This window comes from Lithobates pipiens, unplaced genomic scaffold (genome assembly GCF_037356315.1).
Source record: "Lithobates pipiens isolate NorthernLeopardFrog02 unplaced genomic scaffold, aLitPip1_a1.2 Scaffold_166, whole genome shotgun sequence".
NCBI classification, from domain to species: domain Eukaryota; kingdom Metazoa; phylum Chordata; class Amphibia; order Anura; family Ranidae; genus Lithobates; species Lithobates pipiens.
Window position 1 is genome coordinate 843,373 of NW_027507752.1, and position 24,685 is coordinate 868,057.

The 24,685-nt window shown below is 45.4% G+C and overlaps 1 long non-coding RNA gene across 1 annotated transcript; it reads right to left on the minus strand.

Annotated features, from left to right (window-relative positions):
- Nucleotides 1-2,855: 2,855 nt before the first annotated feature.
- Nucleotides 2,856-23,286, minus strand: LOC143986501 (uncharacterized). The gene is made up of 4 exons (XR_013276534.1): nt 23,137-23,286; nt 8,564-8,592; nt 6,378-6,438; nt 2,856-3,177 (listed from the first exon to the last, which is right to left on the minus strand). It is a non-coding gene; the product is annotated as an uncharacterized LOC143986501 (long non-coding RNA).
- Between the last annotated feature and the right edge of the window lie 1,399 nt (nt 23,287-24,685).

Here is a 24,685-nt window from a genome sequence, read left to right on the forward strand (position 1 = left end):
TTTCATCGCTCTAGCGCTTTCAGTGACAATTGCGCAGTCGTGCTACACTGTACCCAAATGAAATTTTTATCATTTTGTTCACACAAATAGAGCTTTATTTTGGTGGTATTTATTCACGACTCAGTTTTTTATTTTTTGCGATATAAGCGCAAAAAAAGCGGAAATTTGGAAACAAAAACAATATTTTTTTTTTTCTATTTTAAAAGAAATCCAATAAAATCAAATTTTGTCAAAAATTTAAGCCAAAATGTATTCTGCTACATGTTTTTGGTAAAAAAAATTCCATTAAGTGTATAATAATTGGTTTGTGTGATCACGGACATATGTACGCAAATGATCATGTATATATGTGTGCAGGTGATCACGTACATATGTGTGCAGATAATCATTGGAACATGTGATTTTTAGTGGGACATATGTTTTTTTTTATTTGGGGACATGTCTTTCTATTATTTGGGGACATGTGTATTGTGGTGACATGTGTGTTTACACTGTAGGTTTATACTAGACTGGTGATCAGTTAGTAAAAAGCTGTAAAAACAGCTCATACTCACTGATCATCAGCCGGCTGCAGTGATTGCTCTCCTCTCCTCAGCAATGACTTCTGTGTGAGGAGAGGAGGAGCCGATTGCCTAGCAACCGGCTGTTTGTTTACATCACATGACGGCCGTGATTGGACACGGCCATCATGTGATCAGGAGGGTCAATCACAGAGCCCTCCTGCCGATCTGAGATGCGCCGTGTCCGGGTGACACGAGCACATCAGGATCGCGCCACTGCGCGGGCACGCGATCCCCCTCCTTCTGAAGGACGTTCCTGAACGTCCTCTCAGAAGTAGACGGCTCCCACCCGGCCAATGTACATATACGGCCGGGTGGGAGCTCTCTACTTCTGAGAAGAGTGGTTAAATTTATTTTCTTTCAGCAAATCTGGACATTGTAAATAGGAGACAAAGCTTTTATTGCTGCTTGACTTATAAAGTGTATCAAAACATTTGGCTAAAGTAAGCAATGGTCCTTCTTCAATCCATCCAAAATCAAAAAATTGCCTGAAGCCAACCAAACTTTTGTATCAAAAACAGACCTCGATTTTTACAAGTCATACTCATAATGTACCAATACAGAGAGTTCTGAAAGTGGAAATGACAAGATAACAAAATGGAAACCTTCTCCCTCACTTTTTACCAGGCAGGTGTTTCTCCCATACCCGGGATTTTTAGCAGTTTGACCGGGAGGCCGAGGGGTTCTTAGCAGTTTGGGTGGGGTACTGTTTCTGCAGATTTACTTTAAGGTAAACCTATTGGGATAAAAACTGTGGGACTTGCTTTGTTTTTAAAGCAGTGGAAAGTCCCGTTTTTTTTGGCTGACAATGACATAATAACTGTCAACCTCATCTTGGATTCTTTACCTAGTGAGTCAATGACAGCTGAAGTATGCAGATTACGAGTGAGATTGCATGATTGTTCCTGGTCAATTACTCACCAGTGAAGTATCAAGATGACAATCTAAATCTAAAGTTTTTTTTTTCTCTGCTCACATAACCTAAAGCGACCCTACTATGACAAAAGTACAGTGTCTGCCATTGCTGTCTTCTTTATAAAGTTTTAATTTGCCTGGCTATGCCTTGTGGCAATAGCTTTTGAGTCACAGACCTGGAACAAGCATGGTATAAATAAGTGTCAGAATTCATTATCTCATTTCTTGTTACAGGTCAGTGGGATTTAGGACAAATGGAAGCCTAGGCATCTAGTACTTTCAGAAGGACTGATCAGCAGTGACAGCCCCGCGATTCTCTCGTACACCAGCAGCATTGTGGTGTTTGGAGAAAAGCCAACGTGGTACCAATATTTCAAAAAGGGCATAAATATATCCCTGGAAACGACAGGACAGTCAGCCTAACATCAACAGTCTGCAATCTATTGGAGGGGATAAGGGACCATAGCCAATGTTTTGCTAATGAAAACCGTATCATTAGTAGTAATCTGCATGGATTCATGAAGGGTCGTTCTTGTCAGACCAAGTACTCGGAATGGTCCGGTGGGGTCCCCCAGGGATCAGTCCTTGGGCCAATTCTGTTTAATTTATTCATTAATGATGTAGACCAGGGATATGCAATTAGCGGACCTCCAGCTGTTGCAGAACTACAAGTCCCATGAGGCATAGCAAGACTCTGACAGCCGCAAGCATGACACCCAGAGGCAGAGGCATGATGGGACTTGTAGTTTTGCAACAGCTGGAGGTCTGCTAATTGCATATCCCTGATGTAGAGAATGGGATAAATAGCTCAATCTCAATATTTGCAGATGATACAAATCTAAGCAGAGCAATAACTTCTGCACAAGATGTGGAAACCCTACAAGAAGATCTAATGTTTGGGGGTTCTGAGTAATTTTCTATCAAAAAAATGATGATTTTTACATGAAGGAGAGAAGTGTCAGAATAGGCCTGGTATTGAAGTGGTTAAACCTTACCGACTATGTAACTATGGGGTTAAATTACTGAAGGCAAATCCACTTTGCACTACAAGTACACTTGAAAGTGCAGTTGCTTTACATCTGAGGGGAAGATCTGAAATGAGGGGAAGCTCTGCTGATTTTACCATCCAATCGTGTACAAGCAAAAATGCTGTTTTTTTTTTTTTTTTTTCCCTTGCATGTCCCCCTCGGATCTACAGTAACTGCAGTTCCGAGTCTACCTGCAGTGCACTTGTAGTGCAGAGTGGATTTGCCTTTAGTAATTAAACCCCCTATGTCACATTGCGAAACACCATTCTCTATGCTCTCCAGATTGATCATTAATAATGGAGGCATTCATGAACAGCTCTACAGTGTGTAGGAATAAAAAGATCAACACAAAAACATTGCAAAATAATGTTTATTCCAAGAGCCCAGCAATTTCACAAACAAACAGGAGACTTGTGCGCGTGGCTTGTGATCGGTCATTCACTCACTCTTGTCGATCTTCGCTCACATTCTCAGAGCCCCCTTGAAGATCGTACCAACAAGAAGGGCCTGACTGGAAGCGTTTGTCTGTGCCAAGACATTAAAGTTTTAGCTGGCTGAATGTGGTCTGCGGACGTATGACGGGTCCCGCGCTTCCTGCGGCATGAACCCAGCAGAGTCTCCAGCGCCATCCGGATAAAGGCCTGGAAATTACTGCTTCGCTCGCGTCGGCTGTCCTGGAGGGAGGGAGGGAGGTTCAGGAAAGGGAATTGGGATGTGAAAAGAAAAAAAAAATTCAATAACTCTCTTTTGGGTGGATTGGGCCATTAACTACATAAGATAGATGACATCATCCAACTGAGGATAATTATAAATTGGGGCGGTTCCCATATTTTTGTATAGTTTTAGTCACTGATTTGGTGTGGGGACATACTGGATGCCTTCAGTTGCCATTGTGCTCTTGCTGGGGGTTCAGTGTGTCTCTGTGCCTTTAGGGGGGAGTGTGCTGCCTCCAGTCCATCCACTGCTATATATGCTACATGGAGACTCTCAAAAATGTAAAGTTATGCCGCGTACACACGACCGGACTTTTCAAGGGACTAGGTCCGACGGACTTTCGGCGGAGTTCCGACGGACTTTTGGCGGAGTTCCGACGGACTTTCGGCGGAGTTCCGACAGATTTTCGGCGGAGTTCCGACGGACTTTCCGAATGAACGGACTTGGCCACACACAATCACACCAAAGTCCGACGGATTGGAACATGATGGCGTACGACAGGACTGGAATAAGGAAGTTCATAGCCTGTAGCCAATAGCTGCCCTCGCGTCTGTTTTTGTCCGTCGGACTAGCATACACACGAACTGATTTTTCAGTCCGGTGGAAAAATTTAAAACATGTTCTATTTCTAAAGTCCGCTGGATTTTTGGCAAGCAAAGGTCCGATGGAGCCCACACACGATCAAATTGTCCGATGGACTCGTTTCGTCGGACCTTTGCTGTCAAAAAGTCCGGTCGTGTGTACGCGGCATAAGGACCACATTATACAGAGTAGCCGTGACAAGGGCACTGCAGCTTCACATATATTTGCAAATGTGTCCAATGAAACCCTTTTGTTTTTAACATGAATTGTTAGACATGGACAGTTTGGTTTGTTTGCAGGCTAGCTGGTAAGTGTGCTGGAAAATGTTTGTTTGTGATGTGCGTTGTCCTTCCATGTGTACCTTACTGCAAAGGCTAGTTATAAATTGGGATAGTTGCCACCTTTTTGTATAGCTTGTTCGCTGATTTGGTGTGTTGACACATTGCCTTCAGCTGCCATTGTGCTTTTGCTGGGCAGCCAGTGTGTGCCTGTGCCTTTTTAAAGTGGTTGTAAACCCTCCCCCACAACTTTGTCCCATGTAAATCAGCATAAAAAACCCCTAATGAACACGGCTTGTAGATATCTCCTTACTTGCTTAGTATTGCTGTAATCCTTTTTGTTCTTTAGAATGACGTCACTGAGCATGCCCAGATCTCCCCTGATTTACGGCACATTTGGTGTACTTGTCTATTATCAGGACTTCCTACGGCACACAACACTGAAATCCCAGGAGACTGAGAGCTTCCTCCTAGACCCCCCATGTGACCATGTGACATCACATGCAGTGTAAAGCAGGGCATCGGACAGCATTACTGCAGTCTTATCAGCTAAAGCTGATAAGACTGAAACAGGCAAACACAAGATAATCGGCACAAGTAAATACTATGAAATAAAACAAGTAAGCTATGAACAGGGAAGCAGGGTTGCCATAGAAACGTTGGATTGAGAAGGAGGCTTGGTTAACAATACAGGAAGTGCTCAATGTAAGGGCGGAAATACACTCCACTGTGGACTCAGAAAACAAATCTTAAGATGGCGCTGCCTAACCCCTGGAAACAAATTTTTTAAAGTTTCTTTAAACAGTAATATGCAATTTGGGGTGGATTACAGTGGCTATAGTCTGATAATGACTTATTATAATGGACTAAATGAAAAGAAGCATCAGAGTGGGAGAGTTTACTTCCTCTTTAAGGAGGAGTGGGCTCCTTCCAAACAAACCTGCCCTTAATTTATCCCCTGCTCTATATGCTCCAACATGAAGACTCACAAATAAAGAGTCAAGACCGTAATATACAGAAGAGCCTTGATTTGCATCTTCCATATTCTTTTTTAACATGAATTGTTAGACGTGAACAATTTGGTTTGTTTGCAGGCTAGCTGGTAAGTGTGCTGGGAATTTTATCCAGCTGAGGAGGAATATCACCTACCCAGCTAAGATGCAATTAAATTCTGTCGCAAAGTGACAAGACTGCAGATAAGATGCAAAGTTCCCCGTGCAATATCCAAACATTCAGCATTGTGCATCTATTATTAAAGGAAACCTCTTTTAGGGAAAACAGGCGTTTTGCCATTGCTGTCCATTCCATCTGAAATGGCTAGTGCCTTGCTGTCATTCTCACCATCTCAGTATGAAACTGCAAGTCACTGATCTGAAATAATCCTGCAAATAAGAACTTCCGAGTTTCCTGACCTATATATTTGTTTCAGTCATGCAAAATGTACTGAAAAAGGGTAGCTGCCAAATTACACTTTACCAGTACAGTACGGATTTCAGTGAATTCAAACTTGACGCTCTTGCAGATTTACACCTTCCACTGAAATCTTCAGCATTGGACACTTCTGATGCCGCGTACACGCGATCGAATTGTCCGCCGGACCACAGTATGCCGGAAAATTCGATCGTGTGTGGGCTCCAGCGGACTTTTTCATCGTAAAAGTCCGGCGGACTTAGAAAGTAGTTTTGACTCAAAATTTGTCCGCCGGACTTGGCTTTCAGCGGACAATGCGTTCGTCGGTGTGCTAGTCCGGCGGACTAAGAATGACGCATGCTCAGAAGCAAGTACGAGAAGGAAGCTATTGGCTACTGGCTATTGAACTTCCTTTTTCTAGTCCCATCGTAGGTGCTGCACGTCATCGCGCTAGCAAACGCTGGACTTTCGGAGTGTTCGTGCGTGGCCAAGTCCGTTCGTTATAAAGCCCGGCGGATTGTTTGCCGGACCAAGTCCGCCGGACAATTCGATTATGTGTACGTGGCATTAGTTGCGTTGAATGTTTGCATCCACCCCGTTGGATGCTGTTGTGATGGGGGTGATGTATCATTCTAGCGATGTGGGGGGAGGAGCCACAGCGACGAGATGCAAGCATCCCACACAACCTCGAAGTGTCGGATGGGGAAAATCTTTTTTTCATTTTTTTTCTATTTTTTTTTTTTTTATGTTGAATCCAATAGCCACTCTTGCCCAGAAGCTGTGCTTTGTGTCTCTGGAGGCGCACCACTAATAAAGCATAACTGGGAGGAAAGAACATTTGGGACATTTTCCAGATTGTACGTGTTTCTTTACATATTGTGCTTGATTACCTCTTTGCTCCTTAACATGTGTTTTTTTCTTTTGCACTCGATGCTTGTGTTGTAGGGAATTCTAAGGAGAAAAGAAAGAGAGAGAATAATGGAGGAGATTCTGGTAGAGATGATGGGTGGAGAGTTATAGAGCAGAATCTGGCAGAAGCGACAGGTTAGGCCCCTTTCACACGGACGGCTGTTCTGCCGCAGTTTAGCATGTTTATTTTTTTCTGTGAAATTTAAGACTCCAGGCACAGCGATCAGCTGCATTTGTACAGTGCAATTACCTGCGTTTATGTGCGTTTCTGTGCAGTTGCGTTCTGCTGCAGTTATCTAATATAGTTGTTCCCATAGCAACCCCTTTTTTTATTTTTTTTATTTACTTTTTTGGTCCCTTGAATCCCTTCTCACGCTGCTATCCGCAGTTGACACAAAAGACTGCGGTTATGTGCATATAGCTGCGCTACATCGCACCTGGACGCATTCAATTCTATTTTTTTCTATTCGCACCGAACCACATGTAAAGAAATAGCAGCTAAACGCTGTGTGTGAATGGGGCCATAGGGAAGCATTGTGTGCTTTTAGCTGCGTTAGAAAACTAGAAAATCCGCAGCTAAAAGCACCATTCTATCCGTCCGTGTGAAAGGGGCCCAATGGAGGAGACTTTGGCAGAGATGACTGGTGGAGAGTTATAGATAGGGATGAGCCGAACACCCCTTCCGGTTCAGTTCGCACCAGAACTTGCGAACAGGAAAAAAATTTGTGCGAACGCCGTTAAAGTCTATGAGACACAAACATGAAAAATCAAAAGTGCTAATTTTAAAGGCTTATATGTAAGTTATTGCTATAAAAAGTGTTTGGTTTAGGAGATATTTGCCCGAAAACAGGCACCACTGTCTACGGCGCATGCGCCGTAGACAGCAGCGCGCAGGCGCACTGAGCGCGGCATTCTCAACGACGGAGCTGCCGCACGTGTCGGCTCCCATGCGCATGCGCGGGAGTGACATCATCGCGGCTTCGCCGAATGACAGCGGCAGAGCTGCGAGACCCCGCCAAGAAGATGGATGCGGCGGACTACAGGGGACAGTGGTGACATCGCTGGCTCCTGTGTCAGGTAAGTGACACATAATGGGCTACTATGCGATGCGATGCATAGTAGTCCATTATGCTTTGCCTTTGCAGGGAATGAAAGAGAAAGTAAACTCATCAGGGTTTACTTCCTCTTTAAAGTTCATGTGTGTGTAAAGGCCGGTGTCCTAATACTTTTGACAATTTAGTGTATATTCCATAAGATAAAAATTGAGAATTAGGGAGGAGATCCCAGGAAAATAATTGAAATGCAGAGCTTACTAAATTAGGGGAAGCTCTACTGACTTCCATCATCCAATCACGTGCAAGAAAAAAATGCTGTTTTCTTGTGATTTGGTATTCTTTGAAAAGTGAATTTTTAACTCATTTACTAAGCTCTGGAGCAACTGTTCTTGCAGAGTGCAACTGCATTTTGCAAAGTGCACAGTGTATTTGCCTTTAGTAAATCAACCCCAAAGTGTGAAGTAGGATACAATGAAGAGGGTTCAAAGATGGAGTGATGGGAGATGGAGAGATTATGAGAAGAGAGGGATAGAGGAGTCAGCAAGCAACTGTTAAGAGCGTAAGATTCCAGAGAAATATAAAAACAAACCACAAAAGAAGACTGGAGTGAAAGCAATGCTGGAATAGAGAGGAGAGTGGAGTAGAGGAGAGTAGAGTGGAGTAGAGAGGAGAGTGGAGTAGAGAGGAGAGTGGAGTAGAGAGGGGAGTGGAGTAGAGAGGGGAGTGGAGTAGAGAGGGGAGTGGAGTAGAGAGGGGAGTGGAGTAGAGAGGGGAGTGGAGTAGAGAGGGGAGTGGAGTAGAGAGGGGAGTGGAGTAGAGAGGGGAGTGGAGTAGAGAGGGGAGTGGAGTAGAGAGGGGAGTGGAGTAGAGAGGGGAGTGGAGTAGAGAGGAGAGTGGAGTGGAGTGGAGAGGAGAGTGGATTGGAGTGGGGAGGAAAGTGGAATAGAGTGGAGTGGAGAGGAGAGTGGAATGGTGAGGAGAGTGGAGGAATAAGGAAAGATGAGATTACAGAGGAGGGAGGACGTTGTATTAAAATGATATTAAAGGCAGGTTAAAAAATAAATAAAGGTGAGTTAAGTTGAAGAAAGAAAAACGAAGCGTCTCGGACTCACCCTGTACAGAGGTTTGTCTGACTTGTCACCTGTAAGAGTAAGAAAAAAAATCAAGAGAAATTGTAGGCTAGGCCTGGGAACTCGCAGATTAGATATCTTGACTGATTATTAAAACGCCACTAAGCAAATAACCTTATTCTTTAAAATAAATATCTATATACAGGACATCCACTAATCTCATGTAATCTATTTTCCATTAAGTTGTTTCTTTCTGTGTTTTTCTGCCTTCTTGTAACATCCTCTATGAGCTACTAAACCTCTCATTTTTCCCCTTCACTTTGCGTGGAACAAGCAGTTGCAGTCATCTGCCCGCTACAAATCCCAAATCTCAGCGAGAGAGTGGCGACTTTCCCACATACGGCGGGACTATGGAGAAGGAACATAACCATTCTCTAAAAGAAAGTTTAATCATGGCAGCAACAAAAAAAATAAGAGAACTTTGGAGGAGGCTGAGAGCACCCGGAGTTTATTGTCACCAGGGGCGGACTGACCATTTGGCTACTCGGGCACTGCCTGAGGGCCCCGGCCACTAGGGGGCCCCATCAGGGTTGCCAGCCTCAGTAAAACCAAAGACAGTATGTAAAAATCTGTGTTTTTTTTTTTTTTTTTTTACATCTGTCTCTGAAATGTCTCTTACCGACATCCTTTTGGTCTAAAAATCCGGAGATTATAGCTGCCCCACCTCTCCAGTACCTTCTCAGCCAATAGAAACATGTCTGTGTATACTGTGTGTACATGTATGTGTATACTGTGTGATTGTATACTGTGTGTACATGTATGTGTATACTGTGTGATTGTATACTGTGTGGCCCATAATCTCTTATTGCCTGGGGGGGCCCATAATCTTCTATTGCCCGGGGCCCCATGAGTTGTCAGTCCGCCCCTGATTGTCACCCTTAAGATTGTGTGGGACCAAATCTGCCCAAATTCTTCCAATAACCATAACAATGTATGGAATGAAAAGAACATCTTTGGATATTAAAGAGATAGGAGAGAAATTTGGAACGATAATAAAGCTTTGTCTGTGAATGCATGGGTTGTATGACTTCTGTACAGTATTTTACGCTCAGTATAATGGACTTTCATGAAGAACCATTTATGGCTGTGCTTCTCAACCTTCCTAGTGCCATGGCCCCTTGATAAAATTTCCCAAGTTGTGGGGGCCCCTAACAGTAAAATTATTTTCTTGGCATGGGTTGTCAAGCACCCAAGGCAAGACAAGTAATTTGCGCCCCTAACCCACAACCCGCGGACATTTAGCGTCCTTTCCACTCATACAGTATTAAAATCCCTTCTGGTACATTTTAGGACTCTTTCTCTTTGTTCTCTTTCAATCCTAATTTCTTGTTTTTTTTCCCCCATCCCCCTCTCTAGCCTCTTTCTTGTTCTTTCTCTTATTTTTTCTCTCCCTTTTTCTTTGTTCCTCCCTCTCTTTTCCTCTCCCTTCCATGTATTCTCTATTTTTATTCTTTCTCTTACTCCTTGGTGGGGGGTGGGATGAAATGATGGGCAGTACTGGGGGGGGGGGTTCCAATCAGCCAATTTAGGTGCTCTTGATGAAGGTCATCTGCTGATCTGACAACTGTAGTGAGGAATTTTAATGGCAACCATAATCTTAGGTAGTGTTACTCGCTGTGTTTCTGATTTTGTGGTGTCTCTTGGCAGTGACACCTATACCGAAATCAGGAGATAGGGTCTCCTCCAGCCCCTCCCATTTTGCATTCATCACCAGTCAGCTGACCTCTAATTTCTCCCCCCCCCCCCAGCCAGGCTGTGAACTGAATGGGTGGCTGCAAAGAGGCTGAGTGGGCGGCCGTGGGGCTCCAGGAAGAGTCCAGGATTCGGGGACCCCTGGGAAATCATCATTTGACAAAAACCATTTCTCCTGCGCTCTGGTGTCTAGTTTCTCAATGCGTGATGTGACCAGCTTCATATAGTAATGCCTGAAGTCTTGCAGCCCTCCTCTGAATAATGGGTATTCATGCACTAAAGGAAAAAAAATCATCATTTGACCCCCGAGGGGGGTTCCGACCCCCAGATTGAGAACCACTGATTTATGGTCTAAAAGATCCAGTAATTCAGTTGAGCCAAAACTACTTCACCCACCTCACCTGAATTCATAAAAAAGACAGTAAAACAACTCAAATGGACCATTTTAATTTATATCATCCTATTTAATAATAATTTACCAAAACCTAATGCAGTCTCCCTCCAGTCTGCTGAAGAGTGGGAAAATGACCCGTCAAGAGCGGCAGGTAATGAGGTGTCTGCTTGTTCTTGTTAGGCCCCTTTCACACAAGGCTGTCCGCATTGAGCCCATAAATAGCTCAGCAGGGATCGCTCCGTTGATCACCGCTGAGCCGGCGGATGACAAGCCCCCCTCTACACTCTGTGCAGGGACGGACCTGTCCGAGCCCCGCTCTCCCCTATGGGGGATTGGATGATTACGGACCGCCTGTCCGTTTTCATCCGATCCACCAGACGGATGAAAAAATAGGGTTTTCATCAGTCTGGTTTTAGCGGATCGAATCGGGGCCGATCGGATGTCAGCGGACATGCAGGGGTGGACTGACAACTCATGGGGCCCCCGGGCAATAGGAGATTATGGGGCTCCCAGGCAATCGGAGATTATGGGGCCACACAGTATACACACACACAGTATACAATCACACAGATACAGTTTGTAAGGGTGCTCTGAACTTCAGGACCAGGCAAAAAACAGATGTCTTTATGAACCAGAAAGTCTATAATAGGGTATCTTCCACACTTAGGGCTGCACTTATGGAGAGAAGCAATCTCTGATTAGGAAACAGAAAAACAAAGAAAAGGCGCCTCTAAGGCCGCGTACACACGGGCGGACTGTTCGTCCAACTTTGTCCGCTGAACAGTGTTTGGGCGGACAGTCCGCTCGTGTGTGGGCTTTCAGCGGACAGTTTCAGCGGACAGTTGGACGAACAAGGTTTTTCGGAAATTCCGTAAAACTGTCCGCTGAAACCTTGTTTCAGCGAACAGTCCGCTCGTGTGTAGGCTTGTTCGTCAAACAAAGTTGCGCGCATGCTCAGAAAGGATTTTCACGCCGAAAGCTATAATGCAGTGTATAGGACGTCGTATTTTTCGTCCCGTCGTATGTGCCGTTCACGTCATCGCGCACGGTTTCAGCAAACTGTTCGTCCGTCGTGTGTGGCCATGTCCGTCCATGCTAAGTTTGAGCGGACTGTTTGCCGAAACTGTTGGACGGACAAAGTTGGGCGAACAGTCCGCGCGTGTGTACGCGGCCTAAGTGTAGAATTAAAAGCTGTTTAATTTCCCCAAAAAGGGTTAAAAACACTTACAAGATATGTAGACTGGCAGAGCATATCATTAATATCCATGTAGGTGGTCCGGCATGAATGCAGTGGTCACTGGCATATACCAGTTCTTTAGGCTGTGTGTGTCCAGTAGCAGGGAGGTCCAGGGGATGCCAACAGGAAAAACAGCAGGGAGCTCCAAGAGAACTGACAGGCCAGTCCGCAATCACAGTCTCAAAACACGAGGATCCTGGAAGTGACGTCAGCGGCAGGAGACAATAACCAGCAACCAGCGTGGACCACAAACAGGAAGCAAAACAGGAAGCAGTCATCAAAGAGGGACGCGTTTCGGAACATCTCATTGGTTCCTTTATCAACCAAGGTTGATAAAGGAACCAATGAGATGTTCCGAAACGCGTCCCTCTTTGATGACTGCTTCCTGTTTGTGGTCCACGCTGGTTGCTGGTTATTGTCTCCTGCCGCTGACGTCACTTCCAGGATCCTCGTGTTTTGAGACTGTGATTGCGGACTGGCCTGTCAGTTCTCTTGGAGCTCCCTGCTGTTTTTCCTGTTGGCATCCCCTGGACCTCCCTGCTACTGGACACACACAGCCTAAAGAACTGGTATATGCCAGTGACCACTGCATTCATGCCGGACCACCTACATGGATATTAATGATATGCTCTGCCAGTCTACATATCTTGTAAGTGTTTTTAACCCTTTTTGGGGAAATTAAACAGCTTTTAATTCTACACTTAGAGGCGCCTTTTCTTTGTTTTTCTGTTTCCTATACAATCACACAGTATACACACACATGTACACACAGTATACAATCACACAGTATACACATACATGTGCACACAGTATACACATACATGTACACACAGTATACAATCACACAGTATACACATACATGTACACACAGTATACAATCACACAGTATACACATACATGTACACACAGTATACACATACATGTACACACAGTATACACAGACATGTTTCTATTGGCTGAGAAGGTGCTGGAGAGGTGCGGCAGCTATAATCTCAGGATTTTTAGACCAAAAGAATGTCGGTAAGGGACATTTCAGAGACAGATGTAAAAAATCCGACGCTCCATAGAGGTACATGGAGCTCCCATTCAGATCCGCCTGAAAAACTGACAGGCGGATCTGAACGGTCTGTAGATGTGAAAGGGGCCTTACACCCCTTTCACACCGGGGAGTTTTGCAGGTGCTATAGCGTTAGAAATAGTGCCTGCAATCCGCCCTAAAGAAGCTGCACCATTGTTTGTAGTGTGAAAGCCCAGAGGGCGTTAGCGTTAGAGGGCGTTAGCGTTAGAAATAGTGCCTGCAATCCGCCCTAAAGAAGCTGCACCATTGTTTGTAGTGTGAAAGCCCGGTGCGCTGGCAGGATGTCAGAAAAAAGTCCTGCCAGCAGCTTCTTTGGAGCGGTGTGTTTACCGCTCCTCCACCGCTGCTCCCCATTGAAATCAACGGGGCAGCGCTGTAATGCCGCCGGCAAAATGCCGCTATTGCGGCATATTGCCGGTGGTTTTAACCCTTTCGCGGCCGCTAGCGGGGGGTAAAAGCGCCCCGCTAGCGGCCGAAATGCGCCGTGAATCCGCCGCAAATCCGGCGGTAAAACGCCGCTAAAAATAGCGGCGTTTTACAGCCGAAGCAAAGGGCGGTGTGGTGTGAAAGGGGTCTTATAGTCACCAGACGCGCTACAACATTTTAAACCAACAACACTGCGCTTTGGCTCAGAATTAGGATAAAGTATTTCTTAATTTTTCCTGTATAAAAATTAAATGACTAAAATCCCTCTCAGAGATCATCATAAGTGATGGTAAATCTCTGTCACAGCAATGACATCTAATGGACCTCATTGTTTCTTTCTAGGGCTGTGGAAATTAAAGATTAATTCCTCCATTAATGGTTAATTTTTTTGATCGATCAAAATGCTCACCTCTCCGCCGGCTTCCGGGTCTTCAAGGAGTTCCGTCGGAGATCCAGTGACGTCACGGACAGCGACGTCACCGGACTCCTCCCCCCTTCCCCAAGTGCCTCCGTCTGCTAGCGAAGGGAAGGGGGGGGGGGGGAGTCCGGTGACTTGAAGTTCTGATTGAACGTAACGCGTACGGGGGAGGAGCTACGCATGACGTCACCCGCTGCTACCCTACGTAACTAACAATTGTCGGCTTTACATGCTGTGTTTTTATCATCTTTATGTGAGTAGTTTGTGTTTGAACACAAAAATGAAATCTTATACTTGCACTATAGATCTTTTCTTTCTACCCATGACCCGGCGTCCTTGCTGAGATCTAAGGAGACGTGAGAGAAGTTTATGGTCCGTGTTAACCCCTTTTGATACCCGCTTGCATGACCACCTGTTTGCACAGGGGTCCATGCCATAAGGTGAGAGCGATTAGTTAGATCGGAGGGGGAGGGATTGTCACGCTACTGTGAAAAAAAAAAAAAAAAAACTTACGTCAGTGCTACAGTTTGAATTTAAAACGTATTTGTGTGAACTGTGAAGTTAAGTCATGGATTGTGGAAACTAACTAGTGTCGGGTGATTGTATATAGTGTATACCACATTTACCACCGACTAATGCAGAGCTGCAATGCAAGGAGATCAGCTAAAAAAAAGTAGTTGGATCTGTATGTGCGTTTATAATCAATCGAAATTAGTCGATTAATCGATTAAAAAAAAAAAGCGATTAATCAAACACGAAAATTTGAATCAGTAACAGCCCTATTTCTTTCCACTCATGTTATGTCATTACTGCGCTAATTAGCAAACACTATACTGAAATCGTTTATTTTGCTTGTGAAAATAATCATGAAGGAAATTGTGCTCAGCAAATACAAACCCAGTCAAGTACTTGTTCTTCCGGGGCAGTTGCCTTATAATGTCTAAGGCTGGGTTCACACTATAGCGATGCGGGAACGCCGCGAATCTGCAGCGTTTTCCCGCATTGCATGACTCCCGCCGGCAGTTCACACTGCCCTATGCGGACTGCTGGGAGTGTCAGTGAAATGTTAATGACACCCCCAGATCAGTTCGCATATCGCAGTGCGATCTGCACACTCGCACAGGAATCGGATCGCATGGTGTGAACACCCATGCGATCCGATTCTGCTGCGGACCCAAAAAAAGGGTCCCGTGCGAGTTTGCTGCGGGAGCGATGCGAATTCAGCCATACTATCTGTATACTATCTGTATGGCTGAACTCGCATCGCTACGGAGATCGCATGTGATTTGCACTGCAGTGCGGTGCGAATCACATCCGGATCTCCCCCCGCAGCAGTGTGAACCCAGCCTAAAGGCCCATAATGGTCATTGTCTGTTTCAGACAATAATTGATCTTGATTCCTTATAACTTGTGCTAAGATACAAAACTTCGTCATATTTGATCAATTGCAGCACATTTGTTAAAAAACAAAATAACAGTAAAAACTTCTGACCTGTTCACCTAGGAGGTAGCAATGAGTTCACTCGGCCTTTCTGAAGGATCGTGAGAAATTTCCACTTTTTGTTTAGGTAGAGATTTAAGATGAAGCATGGGAAGCTATAAATAGGGGTTAGATGATTTTTATGGCAAGGTGTGCTTTAAAGTATATGTCCAGCCAAAACATTTTAGAACTACTGTCATGATTTTACAAATTTTTTATTTTTTATTTTTTTTTAAAAAAGCCTGTGGCGTGCAAAACACACCCCAAAAACTTCCACCCGGTGCCATGATTTTACTAATAATGTATCTGCTAGAGCCCCCTATGAGATGATATGTATATGAAGTGATGGTTTCTCTTAACCCCCCCTGGCGGTATTTCCGAGTCTGGCTCGGGGTGGAGATTTTGTACCAAAAGCGGTAACCCAGAACCAGACTCGGGATCGCATCGCTGAATGCAGGGAGAGGTTTACTTACCTTGTCCCCTGGATCCAGCGATGTCCCCCCCGCTGTATGAGCAAGCCGCGCGCCGCTCGATCTATCAGGGAGCCGATCTCCGTTCCCTGCAAGCGTTGCGACGCACAGGGACGGAGATCGGCGCCAAATTCAAAAAGTAAAACACACAGTATACATAGAGTATAATGTAATCTTACAGATTTCATTGCTGTATGTAATTATTTCACATCCCCTTTGTCCCTAGTGGTCTCTCCAGTGTACTGCATGCAGTTTTATATTATAAAAACTGTTCTTTATGCCTGGAAACTGGAGATTGTCCATAGCAACCAAAACTGTCCCTTTACATCAAAAATGGTTTTAGACCAGCTAGAAAATAGCGATAATAAATTAGAATCACTCGCAGAATTGAGGGATAGCGATTTGTGGGGAGATCCGTCATCAACTACTGAAAAGTAATGACAGCGAGAATTCTGCAACTCAGCCAATTTCAGTGTTTTTGATTTGATTACTTTATTGAATAATTTTTATTATTGTTATATTATTATTTGGTATAATTATTTATAGTTATTTATTATATTATAATTTATGATTTCATTTTTCAAACTTTATCATACCCGGGATGTCTGCTAGACTCTGGTTTGGACAGATTTAAGTGAAGTTATTCCTAAGAATTACAGGACTACAATATAAAACACCAAATTTCCATGCAAAATAATTGTACCGCATTTCAGCACCTAAAATCTGAAATAATCATCCCGCCAGGCAGGCATATGCCTACAGTGGGGATTGAAAGTTTGGGCACCCCAGGTAAAAATGTGTATAAATGTGCATAACGAAGCCAAGGAAAGATGGAAAAATCTCCAAATGGCATCAAATTAATTCAATAAAATTTCAGAAAATTTTGGATGGTAACTTGATGCCATCTGTGAAAAAGCTGAAGTTAAAGAGAGGATGGCTTCTACAAATGGATAATGATCCTAAACACACCTCAAAATCCACGGGGGATTACATCAAGAGGCGTAAACTGAAGGTTTTGCCATGGCCTTCACAATCTCCTGACCTCAACCTTATTGAAAATCTATGGATAGACCTTAAAAGAGCAGTGCGTGACAGACAGCCCAGAAATCTCAAAGAACTGGAAGACTTTTGTAAGGAAGAATGGGCAAAGATACCTCAAACAAGAATGGAAAGACTCTTGGCTGGCTACAAAAAGCGTTTACAAGCTGTGATACTTGCCAAAGGGGGCAGTACAAGATATTAACTCTGCAGGGTGCCCAAACTTTTGCAGATGCCATTTTTTTGTTTTCTGTAATTTTGAAAGTGTAAATGATGGAAATAAAATCTAACTTTTTTGGACATATTATAAGAATCTCTAATCTGTAATTTGATGCCATTTGGAGATTTTTCCATATTTCCTTGGCTTCGTTATGCACATTAATACACATTTTTACCTGGGGTGCCCAAACTTTCGATCCCCACTGTACATCTTGATGCTTGCTTTGCCACCATTCAGTGCAGATCAGAGACAGTAAATCCCGGGATCGCTGCAGGGATTAGGTCGGCTCAAAGCTGGAAATACCCAGAGCTGGGCACTTCTGGAATGATTTGGCCTACAGGAGATTCTGCTCCATTTTGATGCCTCTTATTTTGGACCTTGGCTAACAGAAGGGCCCGATGAGCCCAGAAACCAAATGATCATCGGGACAGTCCACGATTGGTGGGCTTTACTGCCATCGAGATTGCTTCTACCATCGCACAGACCCCCCCAATGATCAGACTACAATATTGTAACTTTTTAACAAGTTCTAAGGTAAGAGACAGCATTAGGGAACTAACTTTTTGTTTTTTTTCATTAAACAATATATGAGTTAAATGGATACAAAGTGCTATTCAATCATTCTGCAATGTTACCTGTAGGATGCATATTAATGCATTTCTCGATTGAGCCTGATGATGTTCTCTATTCTTTTCACACAAGAATGTCTCGGGGGGAATTTTTAATGTTTCCAGGTTTGGTCATCCTGTGCCTGACATTGGCCTGCCCAGGGATTTTACAGCAATGCTTCAGCAATGGCAAACCATTGTAGTGTGCAACATGGAGCACAATAATGCCGAGTACACACGATCGGAATTCCCGGTTATGCCGCGTACACACGATCGGAATTCCCGGTTATGCCGCGTACACACGATCGGAATTCCTGGTTATGCCGCGTACACACGTTCGTAATTCCCGGTTATGCCGCGTACACACGATCGGAATTCCGGCCAGAAAATGACCGATGAGAGCTTTTCATCGGAAAATGCGACCGTGTGTACGCTCCATCGGAATTTAGCTGTCCGATTTTTCCGACCAGCCAAAAATTGATAGCATGTTCTCAATTTTCCCGATGGAAAAACTTTCTATCGGTAATTCCGATCGTGTGTATGCAATTCCGACACGCCAAAAATCACGCATTGCTCAGATTCAACTACGAGACGGAAGCTATTGGCTACTGGCTATTGAACTTCCTTTTTCTAGTCCCGTCGTACGTGTTGTACATCACCGTGTTATAAACAATCGGAATTTGGTGTGACCGTGTGTAGGCAAGACAGCTGGAGCCGAATTCCGTGGGGAAAACCATCAGAACTTTTTCTCGAATAGAATTCCGATCGTGTGTACGCGGCATTATAGTCAGGAATAGCTGGCATTTTATAAGTGCAGAGAGTAGCATGGCTGATGTACTCTCTACACCTCTATATACTCATTTGCTGCTGTGTACGGCATTCTTGTTTCCATCACAGTTCTTTAGTCCTTCAATTTGATAACGATCTTTCATCATCAGACGGTGTGCTAACTTTTATCTTCTTAAAAAAATAAAAATCTTTTAATATTTAATTTAGCTCTGTTTCACATTGATGTGATTTGGCATGCGATTTGACATGTCAAATCGCATGCCAAATCGCCGGCAATAGCTGGCAATGGCAGCGTCTGAATCGGTGCACCGCCGCACCAGTTCCCAAAAGTACTTTCTGTACTACTTTTGGCAATTTAGGGCTGCGATTTCCATTGACATCTGAGCAGAAACCCGCAAAAATGTCTCTGAACTCACCCCCCCCCCCCCCCCCCCGACGTCGTACTGACATGAATGAAATTGTGCGAGTTCAGCTGATCTCGTGTGATTTCATTCCCGCGGTCAGGGTGAACCTAGACTTAGGGACCTGAAATCTGAACTCAGTACAAACAGTAAAACACACAGAGGAAATACATATGAGAGTTGCCTGCCAAAAGATTTAAATTTGTGTTTATCCTGTCCTCAGATTTACACAGCTCTGGCTCATAGCACACGCCTGCCGAGGGAGGACAACTGGCTTTTCTTTGCAGCAGTTTCACTTTTACTTACAAGTCCCACCCCCACCTTGTGACTGAACCGTGAAAAATGAAAAAGCAGACCAATTATCTCATCTCTTTACTCTCTCCTGCTATGACCATGCCCTTTATTGTCCAGCACACCCCTGATTGGCTCCTTCTGCTGCTTCCCTTACCCCCTTGTTGAGCTCTGCTATAAAGGCTGTACAGTGGACTGCAAGTGTCTGATACTACGTCCATATCTAGTACTTATACTGCTTGTATAACAAATGTACATATAAGACGTGTATTAATGATTACAGAGCTGCATTAAATGTGGATGGAGGTCAACTGCAGGCAGATATAATAATACAATTCATGCAGATATTTAATGATTACACAGGCAAATGTAAACCACGTCCGCCGTCACTTCCTGCGCTGCATTATTTTTCCTTTTCCTGATCATTTTTTCCAGGAACAAAAGGTGAAAACCCTTTTCATAAATACTATTACAGCAGTGATTTTTGGTTGCAGCCTCTTGTTAATCCCCTCCCCCCCATATTAGTTACAGCTCTGCCAATAAGTGTATGAAATGAAAAGTAGACAAGATGTTAATTGCATATATAACCGTTCCAAGGATTGCAGGAATAAAGCTCGCTGTAAAAAACAACTAATAACTCAGAGCACCTCCGGTATGCAGTGTCCATCTATAACTGAACAAATATGCGGAGTCCCTCCGTTATGAGGCCTCAATATACATACAGAGTCCCTCCGTTATGGGGTCAGTCAGATGTGTAGACAGTCAGAAGTGCGGAGTCCCTCTGTTATGGGGGTCAGTCAGATGTGCGGAGTCCCTCTGTTATGGGGGTCAGTCAGATGTGCGGAGTCCCTCTGTTATGGGGGTCAGTCAGATGTGAGGAGTCCCTCTGTTATGGGGGTCAGTCAGATGTGCGGAGTCCCTCCGTTATGGGGTCAGTCAGATGTGCGGAGTCCCTCTGTTATGGGGGTCAGTCAGATGTGAGGAGTCCCTCTGTTATGGGGGTCAGTCAGATGTGAGGAGTCCCTCTGTTATGGGGGTCAGTCAGATGTGAGGAGTCCCTCTGTTATGGGGGTCAGTCAGATGTGAGGAGTCCCTCTGTTATGGGGGTCAGTCAGATGTGAGGAGTCCCTCTGTTATGGGGGTCAGTCAGATGTGCGGAGTCCCTCTGTTATGGGGGTCAGTCAGATGTGAGGAGTCCCTCTGTTATGGGGGTCAGTCAGATGTGAGGAGTCCCTCTGTTATGGGGGTCAGTCAGATGTGAGGAGTCCCTCTGTTATGGGGGTCAGTCAGATGTGAGGAGTCCCTCTGTTATGGGGGTCAGTCAGATGTACGGAGTCCCTCTGTTATGGGGGTCAGTCAGATGTGCGGAGTCCCTCTGTTATGGGGGTCAGTCAGATGTGCGGAGTCCCTCTGTTATGGGGGTCAGTCAGATGTACGGAGTCCCTCTGTTATGGGGGTCAGTCAGATGTGAGGAGTCCCTCTGTTATGGGGGTCAGTCAGATGTGCGGAGTCCCTCTGGTATGGGGGTCAGTCAGATGTGAGGAGTCCCTCTGTTATGGGGGTCAGTCAGATGTGCGGAGTCCCTCTGTTATGGGGGTCAGTCAGATGTGAGGAGTCCCTCTGTTATGGGGGTCAGTCAGATGTGCGGAGTCCCTCTGTTATGGGGGTCAGTCAGATGTGCGGAGTCCCTCTGTTATGGGGGTCAGTCAGATGTACGGAGTCCCTCTGTTATGGGGGTCAGTCAGATGTGAGGAGTCCCTCTGTTATGGGGGTCAGTCAGATGTGCGGAGTCCCTCTGGTATGGGGGTCAGTCAGATGTGAGGAGTCCCTCTGTTATGGGGGTCAGTCAGATGTGCGGAGTCCCTCTGGTATGGGGGTCAGTCAGATGTGCGGAGTCCCTCTGTTATGGGGGTCAGTCAGATGTGAGGAGTCCCTCCGTTATGGGGGTCAGTCAGATGTACGGAGTCCCTCTGTTATGGGGGTCAGTCAGATGTGCGGAGTCCCTCTGTTATGGGGGTCAGTCAGATGTGCGGAGTCCCTCTGTTATGGGGGTCAGTCAGATGTACGGAGTCCTTCTGTTATGAGGGTCGGTCAGATGTGCGGAGTCCCTCTGTTATGGGGGTCAGTCAGATGTGAGGAGTCCCTCTGTTATGGGGGTCAGTCAGATGTGAGGAGTCCCTCTGTTATGGGGGTCAGTCAGATGTGCAGAGTCCCTCTGTTATGGGGGTCAGTCAGATGTGCGGAGTCCCTCTGTTATGGGGGTCAGTCAGATGTGAGGAGTCCCTCTGTTATGGGGGTCAGTCAGATGTGAGGAGTCCCTCTGTTATGGGGGTCGGTCAGATGTGAGGAGTCCCTCTGTTATGGGGGTCAGTCAGATGTGAGGAGTCCCTCTGTTATGGGGGTCGGTCAGATGTGCGGAGTCCCTCTGTTATGGGGGTCAGTCAGATGTGAGGAGTCCCTCTGTTATGGGGGTCAGTCAGATGTGCGGAGTCCCTCTGTTATGGGGGTCAGTCAGATGTGCGGAGTCCCTCTGGTATGGGGGTCAGTCAGATGTGCGGAGTCCCTCTGTTATGGGGGTCAGTCAGATGTGCGGAGTCCCTCTGTTATGGGGGTCAGTCAGATGTGCGGAGTCCCTCTGTTATGGGGGTCAGTCAGATGTGAGGAGTCTCTCTGTTATGGGGGTCAGTCAGATGTGCGGAGTCCCTCTGTTATGGGGGTCAGTCAGATGTGCGGAGTCCCTCTGTTATGGGGGTCAGTCAGATGTGAGGAGTCCCTCTGTTATGGGGGTCAGTCAGATGTGCGGAGTCCCTCTGTTATGGGGGTCAGTCAGATGTGAGGAGTCCCTCTGTTATGGGGGTCAGTCAGATGTGAGGAGTCTCTCTGTTATGGGGGTCAGTCAGATGTGCGGAGTCCCTCTGTTATGGGGGTCAGTCAGATGTGCGGAGTCCCTCTGTTATGGGGGTCAGTCAGATGTGAGGAGTCCCTCTGTTATGGGGGTCAGTCAGATGTGCGGAGTCCCTCTGTTATGGGGGTCAGTCAGATGTGCGGAGTCCCTCTGTTATGGGGGTCAGTCAGATGTGCGGAGTCCCTCTGTTATGGGGGTCAGTCAGATGTGAGGAGTCCCTCTGTTATGGGGGTCAGTCAGATGTGCGGAGTCCCTCTGTTATGGGGGTCAGTCAGATGTGCGGAGTCCCTCTGTTATGGGGGTCAGTCAGATGTGCGGAGTCCCTCTGTTATGGGGGTCAGTCAGATGTGCGGAGTCCCTCTGTTATGGGGGTCAGTCAGATGTGCGGAGTCCCTCTGTTATGGGGGTCAGTCAGATGTGAGGAGTCCCTCTGTTATGGGGGTCAGTCAGATGTGCGGAGTCCCTCTGTTATGGGGGTCAGTCAGATGTGCGGAGTCCCTCTGTTATGGGGGTCAGTCAGATGTGCGGAGTCCCTCTGTTATGGGGGTCAGTCAGATGTGAGGAGTCCCTCTGTTATGGGGGTCAGTCAGATGTGAGGAGTCCCTCTGTTATGGGGGTCAGTCAGATGTGCGGAGTCCCTCTGTTATGGGGGTCAGTCAGATGTGAGGAGTCCCTCTGTTATGGGGGTCAGTCAGATGTGCGGAGTCCCTCTGTTATGGGGGTCAGTCAGATGTGCGGAGTCCCTCTGTTATGGGGGTCAGTCAGATGTGAGGAGTCCCTCTGTTATGGGGGTCAGTCAGATGTGCGGAGTCCCTCTGTTATGGGGGTCAGTCAGATGTGCGGAGTCCCTCTGTTATGGGGGTCAGTCAGATGTGCGGAGTCCCTCTGTTATGGGGGTCAGTCAGATGTGCGGAGTCCCTCTGTTATGGGGGTCAGTCAGATGTGAGGAGTCCCTCTGTTATGGGGGTCAGTCAGATGTGAGGAGTCCCTCTGTTATGGGGGTCAGTCAGATGTGAGGAGTCCCTCTGTTATGGGGGTCTTTCAGTTGTGAGGTATCTGCATGTTGTGAGAGTCTATCAGCCAGCACACATGCACCCCGGGTACATACCTTTTGCCTCTGGCATCTTGCCCCAGTGGCTGGCTTTCAATGACTGAGGGATAGAATCTGCAGGTGTTCGGTCATCAGCAGGCACCTCCCATATTTAATGCCCCTCCCTGAAAGCCCCCAGTGCAGGAGAGAAGGGGCAGGTTCCAGAAATGTGTAGAGAATCTGCACAATCAGGGTCAGAATTGCTGACCCAGCCGTAGAGAGCGTGTTGCTGACCCCTGACCCAAGCGCTGACCCTCCAGCCTGTCACAGTTAACTCTTGCATCGCCAGCTGACTTTGCTGTCACATGCAGCGATCTGTTATGTCACCTCTTACATTGTTACTTGTTTTTACATGGCTGATGTTTACAAGAGCAGCAACTCAGCAATCGCCGCTGCAAACCGGCAACAAAACATTTGCTAAACAACTGCAATACTAACAGATGGCTTTCAAATGTTATTCATGGAAAGCGATGTGAACATTTCCCTTCACTTACCGTTATTGTTGATTTGTATGGTGACAACATCTTCTGCAACACGGTGTGGGCATGCTGGGCGCAGAGCAATACAATGAACCTGTTCACACATATACATTCAACCGGAGAATCCGACTACCAACAGATTTCCGTGTAAAAATAAATATCTGGATGACCTGGAAACAGATTTTATGTTTATAATAAATGTACACTCACCGGCCTCTTTATTAGGTACACCTATTCAATTACTTGGTAACACAAATTACTAATCAGCCAACATCACACGGCAGAAACTCAATGCATTTCGGCATCTAGATGTGGTGAAGATGACTTCCTGAAGTTCAAACTGAGCATCAGAATGGGCAAGAAAGGGCATTTAGGTGACTTTGGCCTTGGCATGGTTGTTGGTGCCAGTCGGAGTATTTCAAAAACTGCTAATCTACTGTTATTATTTAAATGAGGGTGTGTATCTATCACAGGGTGGTGTCTGTGGATACACTAAAAGGTCAAAACAACCGGTTGCCACGTCCTAATCATAACTTTAAATTTTTTTTTATAGGGAAATGGGGAAAGGGGAAAACAGAGGAACCTTCACACAAAAGACCTCAAAGAAAAGTGTAGGTTCAATTGGACTTTTTAGGCAAAAGAAAAAGTTGTAAGAACAACCAATATATTCAAAAATATTATTTAAAAAAAAAAAAAATTCTAATTACTGTAATTTAAAATCAAAACTAAAAAAGAAAGGAATTATAAATACACATCAAGTCCCGTTTGATATCCTGTCAAGATTGGTACAATCCACACATAATTCATATTCATTTCTATATATATCCAAAGATTAGCAGTTTGTACAATGATACAGAATGTAGAGGATATCAAATATATAACTGAAACCTAAATATGTTCTGGTGCTCTACATGTTTCGCGTTTTTTTGAATAACGCTTCTTCAGGAGCTTTAACAATTTTATTTCTTCGTGGATATGCCCCAAAGAAAGATGGACCACAAGGGAGAGGAAGAGTGAAAAAGGGGAATATTTTCCCAAAAGAGATAGAACAGCAAAGGTTCACTTAATGAAACCACTTCAATCTATGT